We start from the raw sequence: 22177 nt of genomic DNA on the forward strand, positions 1-22177 counted from the left end.
ACCTCAAACATCAAAACATGAGCACCGAACACAAAGTCGGAAAAGTTGAGCACGGTTGCATACCCCAGTTACACGCGAGGAATGAACGAATCATGTCATGTGGCATACGAGAGACAGGAGGAGGGAAAGAAAAACACAATATCAGATGATTGCGACAACGTGTATTTTTACACGCGACAACTACGTAATATCCCCCCCACACACACACAACAAACAACAAATGCTACAATGTCTTATGCACAGACAGTGCGTGTCACTGTACACCAACTGAAGATGTCACTTTCACCACACAAAGGGGGTGGGGAGCAATACCAAGAGTGTTCTCACTGGTATTTGCCGAGGGCAATAATCACAGACGGTTTTCAAAATGTCTGCCGTTTACTTCTACGCAGAGATGACAGCGACGAATCAAGGATTGTCGAGTACGAGCAAACATACCAGGTGTATCTGCTACCGTCGCGGCGGCGACGTTGATGCGAGCAACGAGGTCCTCAGCTGATGTGACAGGTGTGTCGTATACGAGGGTTTTCATTTCTCCCCAGAAGAAAAAATCGAGAGGGTTGAGAGCTGGCGACCTCGGTGGCCAAGGCACAGGCTCATCCCTACCAATGAACCTATTGCGAAACACGTCATGCAGGAAATGTCGTACATTACAATCGAAATGAGCTGGTGCACCATCGTGTTGGTACCACATTTCTTGCCGCAGTGCCAAAGGTACGGTCTCCAACAGTTCAGGCAGAACCTCACTAAGAAATGCATGATACGTGCGACCATTCAGGCGAACAGGGAGAATGTATGGTCCAATTAAATGATCATGTACTATCCCGCACCACACATTCACTGAAAACCTGTGCTGGTGATGGGCCACAAAAAGTGCATGTGGGTTGTCAAAGTCCCATACATGACTCTTTCTACTATTGAAGACATCCATCCTGGTGAAAATGGCTTCATCTGTCCACAATACGTTTGCCCCGAAGTGAGGGTTTGTGTCCAGCTGATGCAACAACCATTGGCAAAACTCCATACGAGGGCGAAAGTCACGAGGTAACAGTTCTTGTACTTTCTGCAGTTTAAAAGGGTGCATTCCTTCCTCTGACAACACTCGCCAAAGATTCACATGAGACTTGTTTCGTGCCCGAGCGAGCACTCGCGTACTGGTGCCAGGATGTTCTGCGACCGCTGTTAACACATCTTCTGCAAACTGATGTGTGCGTACACTTCGGGGTCTTCCAACTTCTTGCCGCGGTGGTAGCACTGACCCTGTTTCACGTAGTCGACTGTCCACTACCTGAAAGAAGGTGTGAGACGGTAAACGTCTATGTGGAAAGCGTTCTCCATAAAGACGCCTTGCCTCACGGCTATTACCACGTGCCTCCCCATACATGAGATGCATGTCTGCTAGCTGCTGGGTCGTATACGCAGCCATCTGTGTAATAGGGAGCTGGAACTGCAGAGTATTGTTTTTGTTTAACACTGGCACACTGCACAAATTGGCCGTATCACCGTACGAACACCACAGACCAATTGTTGCGATACTTGACTTGCCCACTCCACCACGTCAACTTCTTTCAATGCAACATACTAGTACTCTTCAATGCGTATGACAACCTAGAGCGAACTGCTGATCATATCCCAGCACCTGCAACACGACTGGGACGACTGCCGGAGAGAACCAACCCTTCGAGCTCCTCTCGCGGGAACAGCAGTCATGAAGGTCAAACGTAGACTACGAGAGCCAGACTTGCCTGTGCAGCGCTTCCAAACCTGGTCTCTTTTACGTCACAATGATCGCGTGCGAACACTTTTGGTATTGCTCCCCACCCCCTTTGTGTGGTGAAAGTGACATCTTCAGTTGGTGTACAGTGACACGCACTGTCTGTGCATAAGACATTGTAGCATTTGTTGTTTGTTGTGTGTGTGTGGGGGGGGGATATTACGTAGTTGTCGCGTGTAAAAATACACGTTGTCGCAATCATCTGATATTGTGTTTTTCTTTCCCTCCTCCTGTCTCTCGTATGCCACATGACATGATTCGTTCATTCCTCGCGTGTAACTGGGGTATGCAACCGTGCTCAACTTTTCCGACTTTGTGTTCGGTGCTCATGTTTTGATGTTTGAGGTCGGGATGTGTTGTCTTGAACGCATTTCTCATTGTCACGGTCCTTCTTGCTGCGTTACATACCTTTTCCATGTATTGTTCTTGCTGGAAATCCCCAATTCCTTCGAGGACTCCATTGCGCATGCGTGCAGTGAACTTTTCATAGTGACTTCCGGAGTGAGCACATACGATTCCTTTATGATTCCCTTGGAACCGCCTCTCCATCTGTTATAGTATTCGTCCCAGTCAGGTGTGACGTTCACTTTGTCACCTTTTGCGAGGCTCCTATCTCGGAAACGAAGCCTCAGTCGTAAAAATGGAACTTTGACTTTTTGCTTGTTTTCGTGTGAGGAATCACCTCCCAAGCGTTGTAAATGACCTTTAGAAACACCCTGTATATATATATATATATATATATATATATATATATATATATATATATATGTGTGTGTGTGTGTGTGTGTGTGTGTGTGTGTGTGTGTGTGTGGGTGTGTGTGTGTGTATGTGTGTGTGTGTGTGCCGTTCAATTGAATTGAATTAGAATTTTTGGATTAATTGGAATCACACTGACCATTTATATTGTTAATATAAGTATTTGTGTGTTTGTACGTGTGTGGGTGGTGAGCAGTGACGGCACTGAGGAGTAGCTAGTCTAGGAGAGATAGATCAATCAATCTCAAATCTCTAATTATTTTCAAATCACAATATTTATTGTTTTGTTGAAGCCACAGTTCATATGCAACACTTTTTTTTAACGCGCTTCTCGTCCCTCGGTGCATTCAGCGGCCTAGCTCGCTCTTTCTCCGCCTCACAGTTCCAGGTAGAAACGGGTTTTCGAAGGGAAAGGGAAGAATTCTGCCTCTACCTCCCTTGCCCCCTCGCCCCCGCTCTAATGGTTGAAAGTCCGTTCTTTCAGGTCCTCCAGTCTATCTCCTATAGGAGAGATAGGGGATTGGATTCCCTTCCCTTCCTTTGTAAATCCTCTAAAAAAAATTCTGCAATACTTCTGTTCTCTGTATTAACACTACTTTTTACACGATGTACAATTTGTATGTATGTATGTATAATATAGGTTGTACTTTTATTATTTATGCAATTGGAACGTCTTATGTGTCGACAAAAATTTTATGTTTTTTTTTAAATATGGAATATATAATGATTAAATAACAAATATTTGCTCACGCTCACTCTTGCTCTCATTTTAGTAGTGTATTATTTAAATATACTAATCTCTTGGCCTCCAACAAAAAAAATGGATAAGCTAAACAATCATAAATACGGATGTAGTTATTTGGGCAAGAGAACGCGCGATCTAATTGTTGTTGTTGGTTTGGTTTATTTTACTTCGCTTTTCTGCCACATTTGGTTATCGCGAAAATGAGGATGAGTGATGATATGATGAAATTGATGAAAGGACCTCACAAAGAACAATTCAGGCCGGAATTCGTGACGAGCGTGCTTTCTTGTTCTTATGTGTTGTACTCTGCCTGCAGTGAATGATGAAAAAATTAGAAATGAAAAATGTATCCCAGAACTCAAAAAGCCAAATGAATATCATTGAAGAAAGTAGAAAAAATGTTTGTTTAAAGGTGTGTTTTGTTACCCATCGCTTTTTCTAGTTGTATAGATTTAATCGCAATAAGTAGCTAAGAGCTTGGAAAGTCGTGAGGGACAATCATAAACAGAGAATTCTTGGCTCCTGATTTCACAGTGCCCTGCAGATGCACTTGGAGGAAATTATTTGTATTTTCTTCTCTCTTCCATCGCTTTACCTAATTTCTGCCATGACGATGAACGTTGATTAAATTAAACGGGTGAAGAGTGGTTGCAAAGAAATACTCATGCAAAGGCTAGGGCTCGAGCCCGGGTACTTCAGTAACGAGATCGTGAGATGGGGAAATTAGGGAAATCAAGCAAAGTAATTTTTTTGAAAAAACGTTAATCATATATAAAGATGGTATTTCAAAAATTCAATTGAAAATTACGACTCAGGAAAAATGCAGTTTGCTTTACCGATACCCACGCATCCGAATGGTTAGCGCCTTCCTCACATGTTTGTTGTCCGCCGAACTCCGTGGGGGAGTGCGAGTGGTCCCGGATCTGAACCCGATGGAGGTATATAGTAGGGTGGATCGAAAAACCGTTTTTTTCGAAATCGGTCTGCGGCTAGTGCTTAAAGTTTGTGGTTGGTGGTCCTTATAACCCATAAAAAATTCCAACTTGATCGGATAATATCTTCAGGCTGCGCTTTTTAGTCAAAATTTTAAATTTTAATGAAAAAATGTCAAAAATTTGCAATTTTTCCTGATGGGTTCTCGATGTTTCTGGAGTGATTTAATGGCAAAACATTACATATATTGCTTGTATGTTGCTTAATATTAACGGTTTAGTGTGTTTGAATAAGGAAAAATGGTTTCTTAGTTCGCCAAAAAATCGTCAAAAAACGCCAAATATACAGAAATGTTACGGATGTTGGGTAGGCAATAACCCGCTATAATTACTCGACCCCCACCGACTTAAATTTACCAAAAAAGATATGGTAATAGGAAAGGAAGTAAACTGCAGCTCTTAGTTCATCGACTAATCGACTATCCAGCACTCACCACGAGGAGGTGGCTGCAATCGAGTGCCGCCCGCCCACCCACCCAGGTAGACTGGCCTATTTAGGTTTTAAAGTCCGCTTTGGTATCAAACTTTGGTAATATTTTCCTGTCCTCCAATCGAGCTCTTATATAGCCATCTCGGGAGTCATAACCACATACAGCAATGGACATTTCCACTTTGACATGAAAAACGTTTTAAATCCATTCATTTTACAGATAATGACACAAACATGAGATGTGCAAAATATCTCGGCGATATTTGTTTCGGTTCTCGAGAAACACGCGTAGCCCGACCCTGTGGCCGAGTGGTTAGCACATCGCGCTGCGACGCCAAGGGTCCCGGGTTCGAATCCCGGTCGGGCTTGGTTGTTTGTGAATGTCCATTCATCAATTTCATCATTTCATCCCTCATCCCCTTCTTCGCAAATTAGCCAAGAGGCACAAAACGCGAAGTAAACTAAACTAAATCAAATCAAATCAAATCGAGAAACACGCCTTCAAACACCGCTGAAATTCACCTCCTACGTCACAGATTTGAAAACGTTCTCTCCACAGACAGGAGGTCCTCTGACGTCATCACTTAGAAATGCGTGGAGGCGGGGCTTCTGCTCGTCCCGACAACTTAGCATGAGCCGCGGAAGCGACAGAAAATTCACTTGTTACTGTGTAAAACAAGTATCTTACAACTTCCAGTGCAAAAATCTGTGCTCCATTTCTTGGAGATGAATTATGCCCTAGCAGTATAGTAGTATTTACTATAATTCAGCCACTCGGTAGAGGGTTTTCCCATTAGGGTGACAAAACAAACCTTGTAACAGTCAATGGCTGAACACGTGAACAGCCTTGTTCATTGCGAATATATAGGTTAGTTCTGACTGGCAAGAACTTAATGTTATAGGAATGCCTTTTCTGGAATTACAATTATTTTCGTCATAATATTTTCTTCACAAATTTTAAGATAATACTTTTAGAACACACTGGTTTACACGCTAATTTCTACAATATAAGAGTTGATACGGTATAAAAAGGTACGGTGAGTTTTTAAATTTCATGACAGTTTTCTTCAGTTAATATATATTGCAATTTTTTTATTTAGCCTACTTTTACGTCGCTTTTCCATTCACTTTGTTTAACCGCAACGATGAGAACGCATGGTTAATTAATTATGTATCATCTCTAACATCACATTTCTTCCCACTTTTGGCTAATCGCTACAATGAAGATGAATAACTACAAGCAGTATTCGAAGTCGGAGTGTAGGAGTACACCCCCCCCCCCCCACACACACACACTACCACCAACTTCACAATTTAAGTATCACCCAACCTGCCACGATAAGAGACGAACTTTTTCTTCTGTCCCATCTCATTTCGAAAACATTCACTTGTCCCATCTCCTTTTATGAGACGAGACGGAACATGCCTCGTCTCGTGAGCAACACTAAAATTAACAATAGAAGCATCCCCCTAGCTGTCCCCAAAGTCTCGAGCAAACATCCTCCCATGTAACAATTTCCAGTTCAATGAAATGTCACTCACAAGGAAACAGTCAGGCCCAGGTCGAGTCAAACCTGGAACATGTGACTTCCTCAGATAGGCATGAATTTTGTGTATAATAATTACAACGCCAGTTCATTCCTGGTAATTCTGAATCTGCAGTTTGGTTTGCATATATGAGCACGATAATATTTAGTTTTCGAGGGCTGTACCGTCGAAACGAGGAGTCAAATATATATATATATATATATATATATATATATATATATATATATATATATATGAAAGGTTTTTTTGTATTTATAATGATAAGCCTTTGCGTACGTTGTTAATTCTATATTTTTCTAGACTTGAGACGAGAACGAGAATTGCCCTCCCAAACCGAGACGGATGTTTATAAATTGAGACGAGACTGTCAATGAGACATTTACAAATAAGCATGAGACAGACATTTACAACTCTCAACGAGAACGAGACCAAAGCTGCCATGTCTCGTCTCGATAGGATCCTTAGTGGTGAAGTTGTGAACCAACCAATTAATGCGTTCGGGGTAACGAGATGAGGCGGCTTTTTTCGCAGTACAAAATTCAAAATAATTATATCGTACCATTTCAGTATGGGATATTGTTATACACATGGGCGTATATATAGTTCACGGGGGGGAGGGATGGATAAACTTTTGGTATAATTAGGGTTGCTTTATTTCGTAAGTAAAAATCCAGGACACTGCTGACCGGAAGCTTGTTGAGGAGCATGGGGGAGGGGATGTTGGACCCGACAAAGTTGTGTGTTTGTAGTCACGAAGTCACGCTACTTAGTATTGATACTTTTCTGTTCATCTTGTGTCACTACGTTTTTAAGAACCAAATTTCTTTAATATGATTCGAGGGGGAAAAAATAACTGATTTGACAGTCTCAATGCAGTTTCTTATCGCAGAAATTTCGAAACTATCAGGAAATTGTGCAGATATTGGTCTGCAGTCCCATCTGGTGTGTGGAATTACGAAATTTCCTTCCCATCCGTATCCCGTCCTATACGTCTCTAATTTAAGAGAATGAAATAAGTCCGAAGGAATTTTTTATGAACAAGCGGATAGAACAAGCAAACTGGTAATTTTAGTGAACCAAAAAATGAGGGGGTTGGACCCGTTGAATCCCCCTTAAATACGCCCATGGTTATACACATTATTTCCTTGTAATAATTATACATAAACTAAGTATAGATATGTACTGTGCAACTAATGTAATCTTCTCAGTGTATTTTCTCTTATCTGCACAAAAATATGTGATCATAATTTGCGCAACATAAATGAAACACAAACTGAAATTGCTTTATGGAAAATAAAGTTAAATAGGCTTTATAAATAAAGTGAAGAATGTGAAAATTCCTATTTTGCACTACATAGGTTACGGTAAATATCGATAAATATAAGTTTAAAAAATATTTTTGAGTGTCTGGTCAGCAACCAATTTTATAAGCAATATTTTTTCGCATGGCCTGAGAACACACACGCAGCTGAACCCTTTCATTTATTTTGCACGTGAGCAGCACGGATATTTCATAGAAGAATGATCATTACAAAGCATAGCTTTCCTTTCTCCTATCGCTCCTTCTTCCATTATTTAAATCGGTACAGATTTGTAAAACTGCTGCACGTGTTCGCTCACCGTGGGCTACCCATCCGGAACTGGACGCTCGAAGCAGACGACAAACGATCTCTCCCTAAGGAGTGACGTAGTAACATGGCGGCGGCGTGTTTTCAGCGCAACGCCAGCCTCGCAACTTTGGAAGTCTCGTTTCTGCCTTAAACTGGACGCAGAGAAACGCGAGAACTTGCAGGGGTCATTTTTCCAGGGTGTAGTTTTTAAAATTGTTGTAAAAAAAAAATGAGTGGAAATGTCCATTGATGCAGCAGTTACATCTTTGACGCACCGTTCCACTGCCTGGCTATGGCACGGCAGGTCAAAAAAGTCTGCAGTTTTCCTAGGGAATCGCCTCTTCCTGCTGCGATCTCTTCTAAGTCTCCATTGGTAAGTAAGTGTGCTACTGGAGGCGATGTTATTTCTTCTTTTCCCCAGTGCACTGAAATCTGTGTAATATTTGGCATCAAAGTTAATCACTGGGGGTGCAGATTGTCTAATGGTGTTGTTTGCTTGGCTTTGGCTTTTTCTTGCTTCCAGGATCTTCTTCGCCGCGTTTTGACGCACATTTGGGCGACTGTCTGCCAACATACCAACAAGTATGTTTTCTGGATGCCCCCAGGAAGCATGATTTTGAAGACGTTCATAGAGAAAAGTCTTTAAATCGTTTGGTAAGTACTCCATTTTTTGATGTTAGCCACAGATTTTTTGATGCGTCCTTGATAGTTCCATTGCATTTGATGTAAAACCACATGGGAGCGTAAACTTTAACGACAAATTCTGTCAGTGTCTTAAGAGCAGGTGATGGATTAGACGTTGCTACATACAGTCGAATGATGCGCCCTGCAAGAGTAAAACCACATGGGAGCTGAGCTGACTCGATTGCAGCCACCTCCTCGTGGTGAGTGCTGGATAGTCGATTAGTCGATGAACTAAGAGCTGCAGTTTACTTCCTTTCCTATAACCTTATCGTTTTTGGTAAATTTAAGTCGGTGGGGTCGAGTAATTATAGCGGGTTATTGCCTACCCAACATCCGTAACATTTCTGTATATTTGGCGTTTTTTGACGATTTTTTGGCGAACTAAGAAACCATTTTTCCTTATTCAAACACACTAAACCGTTAATATTAAGCAACATACAAGCAATATATGTAATGTTTTGCCATTAAATCACTCCAGAAACATCGAGAACCCATCAGGAAAAATTGCAAATTTTTGACATTTTTTCATTAAAATTTAAAATTTTGACTAAAAAGCGCAGCCTGAAGATATTATCCGATCAAGTTGGAATTTTTTATGGGTTATAAGGACCACCAACCACAAACTTTAAGCACTAGCCGCAGACCGATTTCGAAAAAAACGGTTTTTCGATCCACCCTAGTATATAGTGGTTCGGATCCCACATTAAACTATAGGTCTAGTCCCGATTAGCCTTTCTGTGTATAAAATGGACTTAAAACGTCAAATCAACCATCATATCAAACAACCGTGGGGGAGTGGTTACCACAGCGTGCTACGACACCAGGAGTTCCGGGTTCGAACCCCGTCCTGGGCATGGGTGTTCTTTGTGTTTGTCCCTTCATTAATTTTATCGTATCATCTTCGCGATTAACCAAATGTGTCAAAAAAGCGAATCAAATCAAATCATTGATTGATTGATTGTTTGATTTGGTTTATTTTACTTCGCTTTCCGCCATATTTGGCTAATCGCGAAGACGATACGATAAAATTGATGAAGGGACACACAAAGATCACCCATTGCCAAGCCGAGATTCAAACCCGGCATCTCTGGCTCAGTAGTCAAATCAAATGGTTTTTGATTTTCGAAAGTGGGTGTAAGTTATGTGTACAATTTTTTGTAGTCATTCCTAACTTTGCAATTTTTCCTGTATTTGACATTCTTCTTTTAGGAATACTGGGTCCTAAAAGGGGAGGGGGTATTATGACCCGTTGGGCACGCCACACATTGCTACCCCAAGTGTCGACGTCACCGCACGTCACTGGTGGTGAGAGACTGTAAAATCTTAGTTTTAAATTACAGACAACACCTGCTTGTGCCCTTGAAGTTTTGTAAAGTTCGCCTTGAAAACCGGGAATTATACTTGAATTTTATTATGGTCCTAGGTATAATTTTTTATAAATGCCTAAAAGCCCTTTGACCTGAAAAGCGCCTTTTAAACCTTTCGCGTAACCAGGCGCGGATCCACGGGGAGGGCGTGCCCCTCCCAACTGCCACGCTTTTGTGTATATTATTATGCCTAACACTTCGGAAGATTCAAATATTCTGTCTTTTATCACCAAGTTTAACTGGCTCGAGAACATGTTGTTTTCTTTAGTTTTATGAAAGTCTCTACGTGATCGGAATTGACTCTACAGTTTAAATTTGAAACCGAACCAATATGCAATATGTCTGAAAAGGGAATCGAACTCGAGACCTCTTGAGAGAATAGGTTTATGTCTATCTATTTTTTCACTTTATTCCTCCTTCAGTTTACCGTGGCAATGTGAGGAATTATGACAATAATAGCCATCCATTTCAGCCCTGTACCCCTATCTCAGCTTGGTTCCTGTTTGCAGTACTACATCTTGTTGACATGAAACAGTGACAAGTGTACGTTAGAATTCGTTCTCGGTGAGGTGAGGTAGAGTCGAATTACTTTCGGAACATCTCCAGCGGACTGCGCGAGTCTGTCTAGCGAGCCTAGTGGGCGTATAGAACCTGAGCAAGGGGCTTAGCGATAGGTTCTGGGTGAGATGACGTCAGTGCCTCGCTTGGTTAATTGGCTTCTTCGAGAGTTGTGACTCGTTCCGAAGCTTCAAATGCATAACTGCCAAAGATGTTACGGAAATAATCTCCCTCTACCCAACTGAATTCGCCCCTCCCAACAGTAGCATCTCGATCCGCCACTGCGAGTAACCACAAAGGTTTGAGACCTCTTCCCTAGCTACTGCTCTGTCTTATTTCGCCCCGAATACATTAACCAAGTCTATTAATTATACTACGACGTGACGTCTGTGACTGTAGCCCAAGATTCAGTCTTGGCCATCAAAGTCGCATTTGCATTAGTCAGGAAGTGAGGAGGCGCCGATAACCTCAGGCAAAACGGGCACAAAATGTTCCAGTTAAGCATTTTTAATTTAGCCTCCGTAAATCCTAATCGAATAAACCATCAGGAATATCATTTCCCATAAGTATTATGACTCGCTTAGAATTATGATGTAAGGTATGACGCACTGGTATGATGTCATTAGGACAGTAACTTTAAAAAAGCGGGTTAGATGGGGAGGAGAGGCAATAAATTTGACCACAGGATAATAAATGACCCTGTTAGCATTTTTCTTCTTCATTTTTCTTCTTTGAAAAGATATATTTACTTTCACGCGAATTGATCGTGGAAATTTTTGGTAATTATATAGTCACAGCACGTGTGTTTCGATTGCCTTACAATATATACTTTTCCGCCTGGCGGTCAACAACCCTAACAATAGTCAATCCAGTGTCTGACAGGCCTACGGTTTGTATACTTTCTATTTGTGTGGTTCAGTCAACTTTATAGCTGTATCTTTCTCTTTTTTAAATGTCACGTCATTTTATATTATAATATATATTTATACGCCTATTCTGATTCCAATCTTATAATATAAACAACGTCCCACTTCGAGCATTCACTCTTTTTCCCCCCACTCCCCGATTTAACGCTGGTTGATTTATCAGTTCTGAACAGTGCCTACACGGTTTAGGAGCTGGCAACAGGTCTATTTGCGTCACCAGCCGTGCCTTTGTGACGCAGCTCGGTCTTGTCAAGTGACTTTTTACCATAGTTTTCGCGACTGAAGTGATGGGAAGACGGGCGATTTGCATTTGTGCAGGTCAGGAAGTCAAATAAGACATTCTGATACGGCATTTTGCCAAATTGGCAAAACATGGGGGAAGGGGGGAACGTAGGGGAGAATCAAGGTGCTTAGAGTTAGGTAAGTCAGTGGGTCCTGTTTTGACGATGATGTAACTGTTGCTCCATGTTGGCTACGCAATATTTGACTGTTGGCGTGAGGGTGGTAGGTAGGTTGATGCGTTGTGCTAGTTGAAGAACATACTTTATCTTGTGTTTATGTGTATTGTTTTATGTCCACACATAGACTAATCGTGACAGTACTAAAGTGTAATCCGAGCCCAGGGTTGTTAAAGGTGCAGGAACCCATGAATTCTAATGGATTCTATTGGGTTTCTCTGCAGGACCGAAACCTTTTTTCTCGCACAATTTAAATTCGGTCCAAGTTGCGTATTGTTTCATTTCAATACGGAACTTGGACCTGATTTTAGCTGATCCGGAAAAAAAGGTTCCTGGACCGTAGTTAAATTGTTCCGGGAGAAAGGTTCCTGGTCCTATTTAAATTGATCCGAAAAAGAAAGGTTCCAGGACCGAATGAAGATAAGGTACAGTCCAGAACCCAATTACGCTTGCTGATTTTTCTCTCCTGGAACGGACAAACATATGCGTTCATAATGATGGGTAGCTTGAAGATTTCCTAGACTCATTACCTACATGCAACGTCTCCATTTTGGATCATGGTTCTCTACACAGTACTGTCAAGCGATATCGTTATATTGCAATTATTACATTTGAACCGTACAAACTATGTCAGTTTTCCATCTGTTCAACACTCATTTATCGATGATGCTGATAGCGTGCTGCGATTCATACCTACCAATGATGACGTTGAATGAAAACGAAGTGTGTCTGCACAGGCCTTGTTATAAGAAGGCATTGGTTGACAGCTCCATTACAACACACTTGTTCTTCAAGGTAATCTGCTACATTTTGCTACGACTTTTCCTTGTTCGTTCCAATTCTCCTCCACCTTCTATCCTCGTCTGTTTGCGAAATATTTCAAGTAGTGCGCTGGTGATACTTTGGTTTTGAAATAGTTGCTTCACAAACTAAAACTTTGTACTCTAGTTTGGGCTGTAGTCGTTTATATGGGCCCACTCGGATACAAATCGTAGATATGCAGTCATGGGCAACGTTCGATAGAAGCTCTTCGTTTTAAGAAGAAAATGTATTATAATTTTAACAATTTCATGCAGTTCATTTCCAACTTTTAAATACTTTTAAAGACTCAATATTGAGAATAAAGTACTCTAGAAGTCCTTTTGTGCAACTTTACACCTTTTCAAACAACAAAGTATATTCTACAGGACCTACGTATTTCCTATATTTTTACTTATTTTGTCAACACACCATGCTCATGCCAAGAGTTAAAAATGTTAAAAATGCTAAACTCGGACTGACTGGTCAAATATACTACCTATGTGTACTAGCAATATTATACAGGGTGTTTCACTTAGAGGGATCGAGAAATAATTGATAATTTAAAGTGTAAATAATGGTTTATTAACATATCTTTTTACATGCCTTGATGTAGAAACTCTCCTAGTTTAGGAAACCGTCGCGTCGCGTGTCTGTTGCTCTACTGAATAGTGCCAAGCTTGTTCCCGCATTATACATTATCGCGCATGCGCAAGCACGTACATTCACTATTGGTGTATACACTGAGGATTTTTGTGTCTTGTAAATACATATCATAACAATATCTCCCTCTGCTTTTAAACGGTGAGCATTTATTTCTCGTGCGGAACGCGTTGCAGTAGAACAAATGATCTATTATGCGGATTATACACCATACCAGCGCTGTGCCTAACCAATTATTTATAGATAGATCACGTGTAGGGTTACCGGTGCTAGTGGCGGATCCAGAAGTTACAGCTGGGAGGGGCAAATTTCAGTCGGGTACTTCACCTCACCGAGAGTTTATTCCAACCAACAGTTGTTTTGCAAAAATAGGGGTCCAGGACTGGAATAGATTGTTATTATTTCATGTCGAATCTATCCCCCCCATTGCCATGTTAAACTCAACGATCAGAAATGAGTAGTAATGTGAGGAAACAGAAAAAAAACATATACTATCAAAGGGTCTCGGGTTCAAACCAGGGTTTTTAAAGATCCAGGAACTTATAAATTCTATTGGGTTCGCTGCAGGATCGGAACCTTTTTTATCTCACAATTTAAATTCGGTCCAAGTTGCGTATTGTTTACAGTGAAGAAAGGTTCCCGGACCGTATTTAAATTCATTCAGAAAAAAAAAGGTTCCTGGACCGTATTTAAATTGATACGGGAAAAAGGTTCCTGGACCGAATTGAAATACTTTACAGATAAAAAGGTTCTTTACGGTCCAGAATCCATTTACGCTTGCTTATTTTCTCTCCTGGACCGGAATTGAATTTATTTATAATTCCTGGACCTTTAACAACCCTGGATGAAACCCCCTTTTGCCGACATTCGCGGCGGAATGGTTCACATCCCGACATGGGTATTTTTTTTTCTCATCATCAATATCATGATTCATCCTGATCTTCGCGATTGGCCAAAAGTGGCAGAAAAGCGAAGTAAAATAAACCAAATCAATCAATCAAGCATATTTCACAGTGGTTCTGTTTCGGACCCATATTTAAACTGTAGGTCCAATTTGATTAGCCTATCATGAGCATAAAGTGGATATAATTAAATTTTAAAAATATTGTCTTAAAATATTACTTAGTTGTAAATTGAAAAATTAAATATCCGATATTTCCGGACCTTGTGAATTTATGCAAACAATTGTCTTGATTTTTGTCATAGATTTTTGACCAGGCTTTCAAATTTTGGATTCCACCGGCAATTCTAGATCTTTTTTTCTACATTGTGAAAAAATATACTTTTTTCTTTTATTGTCACAGTTTTGTTAGTAATGCAGTTGACCACCGCTTTGAACAATTCTTATAATAGGTTAATACTCGTTATGCAATATAAATATAATTGTGTGCACGCTAAAGACATGTGCGTAAAAATAAGCGGGACGTTACGAGTCGAAAATGATGCGCCATGCCGTACCGTCTGCAGTCACACGGTATCTTGGCCCAGAGCCAAAATAAACGCGCTGTATAATCGTGTTAAAGCGTAGTGATCGCGTTATATTCAGCAAGTCAGCGAATCTTTCTTTATTCCATACTTTTCTTTTTGGTAAAAAGTAAGCATGTTCAACAAAGAAAATTATGCACGACTGGGGCGCAAGGACGGGAATTCCGCAAACCACGACCGTTTAAAATTCAAGGGATTGTAATGATTCGGTAGAACGCCAAGAATCATCCTCCTTGTCTTAGTCTTTTCAAGGAGAAAATGAAGTTTGTAACAAAACACACACTAAATCATAAACCAGAAATTAGATCTATGCGAACCATTTTATGGAGGTGTTCAGGCACGTAGCCAGGGGGAGGGCTAAAGGGGGCCCCCCAGAAATCCTACAAACATCTAATTTTAATAGTGTACGTATAGTGGTAATTAATTTTACTTCCTTAGTAGGATTAAACATTAGATCGAAAAATGTGTATGTAGTATAATAGAGGAACAAGCTTATATTTTTATATTCTATCATTTAATCCAAAGAATAAATGAATCCACAGCTCTCAAAATGTATAGTTTTCTTTGTGAGAGGTCACAGAATATAAACTTTATTAGTAAAATTCGGCCCTAACTTTTAAAGCCATTTTTTAACGGAATGTGTAAAAGTTATGCATTTCAGTACACTAATTGTACAAAATGTAAGATACGAGGGGCGATCAGGTTGCTCCGACCCTAACATAGAAGGAATGACGTTATGATTGATTTTTTATTTTGCTATTGTTTAGTGATCCTTTATATGCTTTCATTCTGAATTGTAAGTCTGAGTAGCGTACAGTTTTCTTTTTACAGGGGTTTAACTGAGTGAAGTTGTGTCAATGTGCCAGAATGGAGAAAACTGAGGTGAGAGCGGTGATCAAATATTTTGTGAAGAAGAAGTGGACGGTATCCAAAATTCATGAGGACTTGGTGGATACACTAGGGGACAGTACTCCTTCATACAGTATGGTGAAGAGATGGTGTCGTGAGTTTAATTGTGGGAGAGAGTCGTGTGAGGATGAATATGCAGGTGGAGCACCAAAAACTGTCATGACGACAGAAAACATTAACAAAGTCCACGGTATCGTGCTGAAGGATCGTCGAGTCACTATCCGTCATGTTGCTGAGATGTGTGGCCTGTCATATGGCACTGTGCAAGACATAATAACCCAGAAATTGCAAATGAAAAAAATTGCTGCAAGATGGGTCCCTCGAAACCTCACCCCACATCAGAAGCTCACCCGAGTGCTCATCAGTCAAGAACTTCTTGACAACTTTCGTGCTGATATAGACGATTTCCTTCCCCGATTTGTAACTATGGATGAAACATGGGTCTATCACTTCGACCCAGAAACAAAATCACAAAGCATGGAGTGGAAACACCCACATTCTCCACCAAGAAGAAGTTCAAGGTGCAAACGTCAGCAAAAAAGGTGATGGCCTCAATTTTCTGGGACTGCAAGCGTGTCCTACTTGTGGACTATCTACAAAGATGGCAAACCATCACTGGCACATACTACAGTGACCTAATCAAGAAATTACGTGATTCCATCAAGAAAAAGAGGCGTGGGATGTTGACCCGTGGTGTGCTCCTTCACCAGGACAATGCACCTGTCCACACCTCACGCATTGCGAGGGCCGCTATCGCAGATGCATCGTTCCAATTGTTGCCCCACCCACCCTATTCCCTAGATTTGGCCCCCAGTGATTTCCATTTGTTCAAACATTTGAAGAGTGACATTTGTGGGCAAAAATTTTCTGATGATTCTGAGGTGATAAGGGCTGTGGACTCATGGTTGGAGGACCAGTCGGAAGAATTTTTTTTGCAAGGTATCCAGGCGTTGGAGCCCTGATGGGAGAAGTGCATTGGAGTTGCAGGGGAGTATGTTGAAAAATAAAAAAAAATTGATACCCTATTGCCGCTCTTTCTATGTTAGGGTCAGAGCAACCTGATCGCCCCTCGTAAATAATGGATAACACTTGTGTTCGATATTCACTCATACGGTGGATCGAGTAGCAGTGTGTCTCCATTTATATAATAATAATAACAACAATAAATTTGGATTATTTTTTGTTTATTATTAATAACTTGTTATTGAAAAATGACAATTATAATCGTGGTGGCCCCTCTACAAATATTTCTGGCGACGCCTGTGCTGATGATAAGGGATGCCCCCCCCCGAAATAAAATCCTGGCTACGGGCCTGGGGGTGTGTGGATAAATTACTGCTTGACCCCATTCGACACTCTACCGCATTGGTCTGTGCACAAGTTATACAAATGTCAGCAATATATTTTCTCGGGCTGTTGGAGGAGTTTCCACCCACTCTAAAGTTTATTCATTCAACTCTTGTAAAAAATCACGTTATATTTCATTCAGGAACATTGCTTTGAATGTTAAAATACCCCGTCGGCGCTAGCAAAATGAATTGTTATGGATAAGCGCTTGGCAACAATTTGTCTGTTTGACTTGTCCGTCTCTTGTATCTGTCTTTCGAGAGCAAGTCCGCCCACCGACGTTTCTTGTTCATTTTTTTTAAGTAGTCCAGATTTTGCAATATCCGCAAGCACGTTTTCCTTCTCGTGACATTTGCATATATAGATTTTTTGGCGCCGACCGAAGGGAAAAAGACCGTTAAGGTGAATGACCGATTGATTAAAGCAAACATTGGGATTCAGTCGAGGGAAAAGGAGCGGTCGGGAAACTCAATGAGCCATTGGCCCAGAAACGAAGATATCCAGCCTATCATTGTGTTCCCATTATGTGCAGCCATTCTGGGCGGAAGGAATCCAGACGGATTCGGCTTATCTCGGTCCCCATCTGATCAGCCAATGCCTTGTATTCGTATGAGCAACGGATGGGAGGGAAGAGAATAGAAAATCTGAAAGGGGGAAGGAGCGAGAAGTCACTTCATACATAGATAGACTAATCGGGACCGGGCATACAGTTTAAAGTGGGGCAGAACCGCTGTATGCCTTCACCGGGTATCGAACCTTTTAATACCAACGGAAGAGAAAATATAGAAAGATAATTGAAATGAAGGGAACAGTAGAGAGGAGGCAAGATGAGAAGGTAAAACAAGAGATGAGAAGAGAGAACGAATATAAGGTAAAAAGATGAGAAGGGGAGAGAAAAGGGAAGTGAAGGGAAAAGAAGAGAAGATTTGAAATTAAGGGAAGATGAGATAGAAGAAAAGAGAGAGACGGGAAGTGATAGAATAGGAGAGAGAGAAGGGAAGTGATAGAAGAGAAGACAAAGAAGGGGAGTGATAGAAGAGAAGAGAGAAGGGAAGTGATAAAAGAGTGGAGACTCAATGGGGAAGTGATAGAAGAGAGATAAGGGAAGTGATAGAGGAGAAGAGAGAAGGGAAGTGATAAAGGAGTGTAGAGACAATAGGGAAGTGATAGAAGAGAAGAGAGAGAAGGGAATTGATAGAGGAGAAGAGAGAGAAGGCGAGTGATAGTAGAGCAGACAGAGAAGGGGAGTGATAGAAGAGAAGAGAGAAGGGAAGTGATAAAAGAGTGGAGACACAATAGGGAAGTGATAGAAGAGAAGAGAGAGAAGGGAATTGATAGAGGAGAAGAGAGAGAAGGCGAGTGATAGTAGAGCAGACAGAGAAGGGGAGTGATAGAAGAGAAGAGAGAAGGGAAGTGATAAAAGAGTGGAGACACAATAGGGAAGTGATAGAAGAGAAGAGAGAGAAGGGAATTGATAGAGGAGAAGAGAGAGAGAAGGCGAGTGATAGAAGATCAGACAGAGAAGGGGAGTGATAGAAGAGAAGAGAGAAGGGAAGTGATAAAAGAGTGGAGACACAATAGGGAAGTGATAGAAGAGAAGAGAGAGAAGGGAATTGATAGAGGAGAAGAGAGAGAGAAGGCGAGTGATAGAAGATCAGACAGAGAAGGGGAGTGATAGAAGAGAAGAGAGAAGGGAAGTGATAAAAGAGTGGAGACACAATAGGGAAGTGATAGAAGAGAAGAGAGAGAAGGGAATTGATAGAGGAGAAGAGAGAGAAGGCGAGTGATAGTAGAGCAGACAGAGAAGGGGAGTGATAGAAGAGAAGAGAGAAGGGAAGTGATAAAAGAGTGGAGACACAATAGGGAAGTGATAGAAGAGAAGAGAGAGAAGGGAATTGATAGAGGAGAAGAGAGAGAAGGCGAGTGATAGTAGAGCAGACAGAGAAGGGGAGTGATAGAAGAGAAGAGAGAAGGGAAGTGATAAAAGAGTGGAGACACAATAGGGAAGTGATAGAAGAGAAGAGAGAGAAGGGAATTGATAGAGGAGAAGAGAGAGAGAAGGCGAGTGATAGAAGATCAGACAGAGAAGGGGAGTGATAGAAGAGAAGAGAGAAGGGAAGTGATAAAAGAGTGGAGACACAATAGGGAAGTGATAGAAGAGAAGAGAGAGAAGGGAATTGATAGAGGAGAAGAGAGAGAAGGCGAGTGATAGAAGAGCAGACAGAGAAGGGAATTGATAGAGGAGAAGAGAGAGAAGGCGAGTGATAGAAGAGAAGACAGAGAAGGGGAGTGATAGAAGAGAAGAGAGAAGGGAAGTGATAAAAGAGTGGAGACTCAATGGGGAAGTGATAGAAGAGAGATAAGGGAAGTGATAGAGGAGAAGAGAGAAGGGAAGTGATAAAGGAGTGTAGAGACAATAGGGAAGTGATAGAAGAGAAGAGAGAGAAGGGAATTGATAGAGGAGAAGAGAGAGAAGGCGAGTGATAGTAGAGCAGACAGAGAAGGGGAGTGATAGAAGAGAAGAGAGAAGGGAAGTGATAAAAGAGTGGAGACACAATAGGGAAGTGATAGAAGAGAAGAGAGAGAAGGGAATTGATAGAGGAGAAGAGAGAGAGAAGGCGAGTGATAGAAGATCAGACAGAGAAGGGGAGTGATAGAAGAGAAGAGAGAAGGGAAGTGATAAAAGAGTGGAGACACAATAGGGAAGTGATAGAAGAGAAGAGAGAGAAGGGAATTGATAGAGGAGAAGAGAGAGAAGGCGAGTGATAGAAGAGCAGACAGAGAAGGGAATTGATAGAGGAGAAGAGAGAGAAGGCGAGTGATAGAAGAGCAGACAGAGAAGGGGAGTGATAGAAGAGAAGAGAGAAGGGAAGTGATAAAAGAGTGGAGACTCAATGGGGAAGTGATAGAAGAGAGATAAGGGAAGTGATAGAGGAGAAGAGAGAAGGGAAGTGATAAAGGAGTGTAGAGACAATAGGGAAGTGATAGAAGAGAAGAGAGAGAAGGGAATTGATAGAGGAGAAGAGAGAGAAGGCGAGTGATAGTAGAGCAGACAGAGAAGGGGAGTGATAGAAGAGAAGAGAGAAGGGAAGTGATAAAAGAGTGGAGACACAATAGGGAAGTGATAGAAGAGAAGAGAGAGAAGGGAATTGATAGAGGAGAAGAGAGAGAAGGCGAGTGATAGTAGAGCAGACAGAGAAGGGGAGTGATAGAAGAGAAGAGAGAAGGGAAGTGATAAAAGAGTGGAGACACAATAGGGAAGTGATAGAAGAGAAGAGAGAGAAGGGAATTGATAGAGGAGAAGAGAGAGAGAAGGCGAGTGATAGAAGATCAGACAGAGAAGGGGAGTGATAGAAGAGAAGAGAGAAGGGAAGTGATAAAAGAGTGGAGACACAATAGGGAAGTGATAGAAGAGAAGAGAGAGAAGGGAATTGATAGAGGAGAAGAGAGAGAAGGCGAGTGATAGAAGAGCAGACAGAGAAGGGAATTGATAGAGGAGAAGAGAGAGAAGGCGAGTGATAGAAGAGCAGACAGAGAAGGGGAGTGATAGAAGAGAAGAGAGAAGGGAAGTGATAAAAGAGTGGAGACTCAATGGGGAAGTGATAGAAGAGAGATAAGGGAAGTGATAGAGGAGAAGAGAGAAGGGAAGTGATAAAGGAGTGTAGAGACAATAGGGAAGTGATAGAAGAGAAGAGAGAGAAGGGAATTGATAGAGGAGAAGAGAGAGAAGGCGAGTGATAGTAGAGCAGACAGAGAAGGGGAGTGATAGAAGAGAAGAGAGAAGGGAAGTGATAAAAGAGTGGAGACACAATAGGGAAGTGATAGAAGAGAAGAGAGAGAAGGGAATTGATAGAGGAGAAGAGAGAGAGAAGGCGAGTGATAGAAGATCAGACAGAGAAGGGGAGTGATAGAAGAGAAGAGAGAAGGGAAGTGATAAAAGAGTAGAGACACAATAGGGAAGTGATAGAAGAGAAGAGAGAGAAGGGAATTGATAGAGGAGAAGAGAGAGAAGGCGAGTGATAGAAGAGCAGACAGAGAAGGGAATTGATAGAGGAGAAGAGAGAGAAGGCGAGTGATAGAAGAGCAGACAGAGAAGGGGAGTGATAGAAGAGAAGAGAGAAGGGAAGTGATAAAAGAGTGGAGACTCAATGGGGAAGTGATAGAAGAGAGATAAGGGAAGTGATAGAGGAGAAGAGAGAAGGGAAGTGATAAAGGAGTGTAGAGACAATAGGGAAGTGATAGAAGAGAAGAGAGAGAAGGGAATTGATAGAGGAGAAGAGAGAGAAGGCGAGTGATAGTAGAGCAGACAGAGAAGGGGAGTGATAGAAGAGAAGAGAGAAGGGAAGTGATAAAAGAGTGGAGACACAATAGGGAAGTGATAGAAGAGAAGAGAGAGAAGGGAATTGATAGAGGAGAAGAGAGAGAAGGCGAGTGATAGTAGAGCAGACAGAGAAGGGGAGTGATAGAAGAGAAGAGAGAAGGGAAGTGATAAAAGAGTGGAGACACAATAGGGAAGTGATAGAAGAGAAGAGAGAGAAGGGAATTGATAGAGGAGAAGAGAGAGAGAAGGCGAGTGATAGAAGATCAGACAGAGAAGGGGAGTGATAGAAGAGAAGAGAGAAGGGAAGTGATAAAAGAGTGGAGACACAATAGGGAAGTGATAGAAGAGAAGAGAGAGAAGGGAATTGATAGAGGAGAAGAGAGAGAGAAGGCGAGTGATAGAAGATCAGACAGAGAAGGGGAGTGATAGAAGAGAAGAGAGAAGGGAAGTGATAAAAGAGTGGAGACACAATAGGGAAGTGATAGAAGAGAAGAGAGAGAAGGGAATTGATAGAGGAGAAGAGAGAGAAGGCGAGTGATAGTAGAGCAGACAGAGAAGGGGAGTGATAGAAGAGAAGAGAGAAGGGAAGTGATAAAAGAGTGGAGACACAATAGGGAAGTGATAGAAGAGAAGAGAGAGAAGGGAATTGATAGAGGAGAAGAGAGAGAAGGCGAGTGATAGTAGAGCAGACAGAGAAGGGGAGTGATAGAAGAGAAGAGAGAAGGGAAGTGATAAAAGAGTGGAGACACAATAGGGAAGTGATAGAAGAGAAGAGAGAGAAGGGAATTGATAGAGGAGAAGAGAGA

The sequence above is a fragment of the Lepisma saccharinum genome, chromosome 7 (assembly GCF_977018435.1).
Source record: "Lepisma saccharinum chromosome 7, izLepSacc3.1, whole genome shotgun sequence".
In the NCBI taxonomy this organism is placed as follows: Eukaryota; Metazoa; Arthropoda; class Insecta; order Zygentoma; family Lepismatidae; genus Lepisma; species Lepisma saccharinum.